At 50.8% G+C, this 5739-nt stretch overlaps 1 pseudogene; it reads right to left on the bottom strand.

Moving 5' to 3' along the window:
• Positions 1-399: 399 nt before the first annotated feature.
• Positions 400-1084, bottom strand: LOC123376244 (annotated as a pseudogene).
• Positions 1085-5739: the final 4655 nt, after the last annotated feature.

The following is a 5739-nucleotide window of genomic DNA, read 5'->3' as shown; positions in this document are numbered from 1 at the left end:
AAATCTGCTGACGCAGCAGTTCCCATATTAGCTGCTCACTTCTTGGTTCGAGTGTGCCTCCCTTGTCAGATGCCCTGCGGCTCCCAGCCGCTTACTCGAACACCCTGCGGCTCCCAGCCACTTGTCAGGTACGCCTCCTTTCTTCGGACGCCCCGCGGCTTCCCAGCCGCTCACTTGGACACCCTGCGGCTCCCAGCCGTTTGTCAGGTACGTCTCCCTGATTCGAACGTCCCGCGGCTTCCCAGCCGCTCGTTCGGATTCCCTGCGGCTCCCAGCTGCTTGTCAGGCACGCCTCCTCTCTCGGACGCCCTGCAGCTCTCAGCTGCTCGCTCGGACGCCGTGCGTTTTTTTTTTTTTTTCTCTCTCTCTTTCTCCTCCGGCCACTCGACGCTGGGACTTCAGGCGCGTCCTTCTTTTTCTTTTTATCAATTCAGGCCACCAACACTATCTTCATTCAAGATTGGCAACAGTGGTACTAGTACTTATCTTGTTTTAGTTCTGTTTGCCTTCTTGATAGTTCACGATTTGTCTTCTAGTGACTTCAGTTATGGGTTTAGTTCTTTTTGCATTTCATTCATTTCCTTTGCCTCAGCCTTCTCATACTTTCCTCTCCTTCTCCTAGTGATAACCAGTACAATAATTCCAGCAACAATTGCTAGTACCACCACTACAATGACTGCAATAATACCAGCAGTCAGACGTTTCATGGAAAACTCTGGGGGCTTTTCATCAACATAGTAGATTAGAGCTTGATCAAATTTTAGAGGTTCTTCACTGATGTTTATCTGTAGTGTGAGTCACCTTTGACATCTTTTTCAAAGTAGTAAGCCACGTCAGATATATCCACACTCTTGGCAGACTTCTGGGAAACATTTTGTTTCAGTTCAATAGTGATATAAGGTTTTTCATACACAACATCAGTTATATACTCTGGATTCAGCGAGTAACGCTCCTTAAATTCATTTTTGATGATTACCTTCAAAAGAGAAGCATCCACAGCTGTACTTCTCTCACTGTGTTTTATTTCAATGATGATCCAGCTTGTTCTGACTAGTTCACTGCACTGTAAGTCTGTATCACATCGGGGTCACCATTTGTTGCATCGCAAGAGCAGGAACGAAGTCCAAGCAGAGAGAGAGAGTGTGTGTGTATGCATCCATCTTTATTCATTCCCAGCATGCTCTTATATACAACATGATAAGCAATCACAATTGCTAATTAGTTAATTAAACCCACACAGCCGCAGCTGTAACTCATAGGGTAATTATCATTCTACACACCTGTCTACCTATTCACAATTAGCTGGCCAATGAGAACAAGCCCAAAGCCAGCCCTTCACTCACAATTCTCAATCCAGAAGCCTTCAGCATCTCACATTCAATCCCACAGTCCACCAGCATCGGCTCCTCAGGACACGGGTGCACGGGAGGGCTCGACTCCTCCTCAGGGTACCGGGCTCGGGGCAGGCTTGGCCAGTCCTCCTCAGGGTACCAGGCTCTGGGAAGGCTCGGTTCAGCAGGAGCTCGGGCACCAGCGTCTGTCCTCTCCAGCGGCTGGGCCCCAACTGAGCGCTGGGCCCGGGCCTTTATACTTCCTGTCCCGCCCCTTGACTTCCGGGGGGCGGGAACAGGTGGCGGTGGCTCCGCCCACTGTGGCGGCTGTTCTGGCTCGTCCCTCTCAGGTGCGGCTGGGAGCCAGGCCGCCTCACTACAGGCCTCACCAATGTCAAATAGAGGGAAATGCTCCTACTTATATAGCCTAAAATGCCATTAGCCTTCTTGGCAACAAGGGCACACTGTCGACTCATATCCACCTTCTTGTCCACTGTAACTCCTAGGTCCTTTTCTGCAGAACTGCTGCCTAGCCGCTCAGTCCCTAGTCTGTAGCAGTGCATGGGATTCTTCCGTCCTAAGTGCAGGACTCTGCACTTGTCCTTTGTGGCAAATTGCCAGCACTATTATGATGGGTCTTGCACTTTCTCTTCTTTGGCGGGGGCTCAGGGCACCATTTCTTGCCCCTGAACTGGAATATTAACTGCCCCACTAGTGTCCTAGAGGAGGGGAGTGGAGAGGGAGGGACCCGGGCCCGCCCTCTACTCCAGGTCCCAGCCCAGGGGCCCTGAGGATAGTGGTAAACCACTTGAACTGACGGTTCCTTCCTCTGGGCTACTTCCCTCTCCTGCCCTTCAGCTTGTGGGGGGCTTCCTGCCCTCCCTCTGCACAAGCCAGGTGTCCCTTTACCTAGAGTCCTGGACTTCTTAGCCTACTGCAGCACTTCTCCAAACTTTCCTCTGCTTCCCTTCAAACTGTTCTCTGCTCCAACACCAATCCTTTCTGCTCCAACTCCTTCAAACTGTTCTCTGCTCCAACACCAATCCTTTCTGCTCCAACTCCTTCAAACTGTTCTCTGCTCCAACACCAATCCTTTCTGCTCCAACTCCTCCAAACTGTTCTCTGCTCCAACACCAATCCTTTCTGCTCCAACTCCTCCCCTATCTGATTGAAACGGGTTTTTATCAGGTGACTGACTGCAGGTGCTCTAATTGGCTTCAGGTGCTCTAATTAATCTATGGCAAACTTTCTTCCCTCTACAGGGATTAAGGTTCCCTTCTAACCCTCTCCTGCTGCCCTCTGGCCATGCTGTATCACACCTTGTTGAACCTCATCAGATTTCTTTTGGCCCAATCCTCTAATTTGTCTAGGTCTCTCTGTATCCTATCCATACCCTCCAGCTTATCTACCTCTCCTCCCAGTTTAGTGTCATCTGCAAACTTGCTGAGGGTGCAATCCATGCCATCCTCCAGATCATTAATTAAGATATTGAACAAAACTGGTCGCAGGACCAACCCTTGGGGCACTCTGCTTGATACCGGCTGTCAACTAGACATTGATCACTACCCGCTGAGCCTGATGATATAGCCAGCTTTCTATCCACCTTATAGTCCATTCATCCAGCCCATACTTCTTTAACTTGCTGGCAAGAATACTGTGGGAGACCGTATCAAAAGCTTTGCTAAAGTCAAGGAATAACACGTCCACTGCTTTCCCCTCATCCACAGAGCCAGTTATCTTATCATAGAAGGCAGTTAGGTTAGTCAGGCATGACTTGCCCTTAGTGAATCCATGCTGACTGTTCCTGTTCACTTTCCTCTCCTCTAAGTGCTTCAGAATTGATTCCTGGAGGACCTGCTCCATGATTTTTCCAGGGACTGAGATGAGGCTGACTGGCCTATAGTTCCCCAGATCCTCCATCCTCCTTTTTTAAAGATGGGCACTACAGCAGCCTTTTACCAGTCATCCAGGTCCTCCCCTGATTACCATGAGTTTTCAAAGATAATGGCCAATGGCTCTGCAATCACATCCGCCAACTCCTTTAGCATCCTTGGATGCAGTGCATCCAGCCCCATGGACTTGTGCTCATCCAGCTTTTCTAAATAGTCTTGAACCACTTCTTTCTCCACAGACAGCTGGTCACCTCCTCCTCATACTGTGCTGCCCAGTGCAGTAGTCTGGGAGCTGACCTTGTTCTTGAAGACAGAGGCAAAAAAAGCATTGAGTGCATTAGCTTTTTCCACATCATCTGTCACTAGGTTGGCTCCCCCCTTCAGTAAGGGGCCCACACTGTCCTAGACCTTCTTCTTGTTGCTAGCATACCTGAAGAAACCCTTCTTGTTATTCTTAACATCCCTTGCTAGCTGCAACTCCAAGTGTTATTTGGCCTTCCTGATTTCACTCCTGCATGCTTGAACAATATTTTTATACTCCTCCCTGGTCATTTGTCCAGTCTTCCACTTCTTGTAAGCTTTTTGTGTGTGTATGTGTGTGTGTGTTTAAGCTCAGCAAGGATTTCACTGTTAAGCCAAGCTGGTCACCTTCCATATTTACTATTCTTTCTACACATCGAGGTGGTTTGTTCCTATAACCTCAATAAGGATTTTTTTAAATGCAGCCAGCTCTCCCAGGCCCGCCCTCTACTCCAGGTCCCAGCCCAGGGGCCCTGAGGATAGTGGTAAACCACTTGAACTGACGGTTCCTTCCTCTGGGCTACTTCCATCTCCTGTCCTTCAGCTTGTGGGGGGCTTCCTGCCCTCCCTCTGCACAAGCCAGGTGTCCCTTTACCTAGAGTCCTGGACTTCCCCCTCATGTTATTCTCCCAGGGGATCCTGCCCATCAGTTCCCTGAGGGAGCCAAGTCTGCTTTTCTGAAGTCCAGGGTCCATATTCTGCTGCTCTCCTTTCTTCCCTGTGTCAGGATCCTGAACTCGACCATCTCATGGTCACTGCCTTCCAGGTTCCCATCCACTTTTGCGTCCCCTACTAATTCCTCCCTGTTTGTGAGCAGCGGGTCAAGAAGAGCTCCGCCCCTAGTTGGTTCCTCCAGCACTTGCACCAGGAAATTGTCCCCTACATTTTCCAAAAACTTCCTGGATTGTCTGTGCACTGCTGTATTGCTCTCCCAGCAGATATCGGGGTGATTGACATCCTCCATGAGAACCAGGGCCTGTGCTCTAGTAACTTGTTAGTTGCCAGAAGAAAGCCTTGTCCACCTCATCCCCCTGGTCTGGTGGTCTATAGCAGACTCCCACCACGACATCACCCTTGTTGCTCACACTTCTAAACTTAATCCAGAGACTCTCAGGTTTTTCTGCAGTTTCATACTGGAGCTCTGAGCAGTCATACTGCTCTCTTACATACAATGCAACTCCCCCACCTTTTCTGCCCTGCCTGTCCTTCCTAAACAGTTTATATCCATCCATGACAGTACTCCAGTCATGTGAGTTATCCCACCAAGTCTCTGTTATTCCAATCACATCATAATTCCTTGACTATGCCAGTATGTAAGCATTAGCAGACTCACCCCTGCGGCGCCTCCTGCTGGTATCTTCCAGGAATCAGCTCTCCAGCCTCCGGAGCACCCTCTGTCGGCCAGTGTCTTGCCCTGCGCTGGCCCCATGTCCCTCCCAGACCCCGGATGACCCTTTGTCTAGGTGCTGCCCCCAGGCAGTACCCCCACCATTTCCATGGGTCTCCCCACTCAGGGGAACCCCCACCCACTATCCCTGCATCACCTCAGTCATAGGCTACTGCCAGTCACCAACTAGTCCCCGGTCCCTGGGGCAGACTGCAGTGTAAGCCACTCATCACAGGCAAGGTTGGGTTTGGACCTGCCTAGGATTCTGCCTAGCCTTGGACTGTTCCCTGCTACCCCAGTACCTGTTTGGCTTTATACTAGGCCGCAGCCTGGGGGGTTTCCAGGCCAGAGCTCCCCAGCTCCCATAGCCTTCCCCCAGCCCTGCTCCACTCCAGGTACCTTCTCTAGCTCCCCAGCAGCCAGGCCCATCTCCCTCTACCGCTAGAGGAGACTGTCTGCTCCTGGCCCACTGCCCTCTTATAAGGGCCAGCTGGGCCCTAATTAAGCCAGCTTTGGCCTGATTGAGGTATGGCCCCCATCTGAGGCTGCTTTCCCCAATCAGCTTAGGCTTGCTGCTTTCCTAGCACCAGACCTCTTACAGTCTCAGCCCTCTCCCAGGGCTGATTTCAAGCCCTTCAGGGCAGGAGTGGGTGACCACCCTGCTACACAGGACTTTCAGTTCTCTCAGCTTGTTTCCCAGGCTTCTTGCATTTGTGTATAGGCACTTAAGATAACTCGCTGATTGTCCTGCTTTCTCAGTTTGAGGCAGGAGTCCTCCCCTCTTGCGCTCTCCTGCTCATGCTTCCTCCTGGTATCCCATTTCCCCACT

This window comes from Mauremys mutica, chromosome 8, assembly GCF_020497125.1.
Source record: "Mauremys mutica isolate MM-2020 ecotype Southern chromosome 8, ASM2049712v1, whole genome shotgun sequence".
Classification (NCBI taxonomy): domain Eukaryota; kingdom Metazoa; phylum Chordata; order Testudines; family Geoemydidae; genus Mauremys; species Mauremys mutica.
Note: the sequence above shows the minus strand (reverse complement) of the source record. Positions and strands in the feature narration are given on the sequence as shown.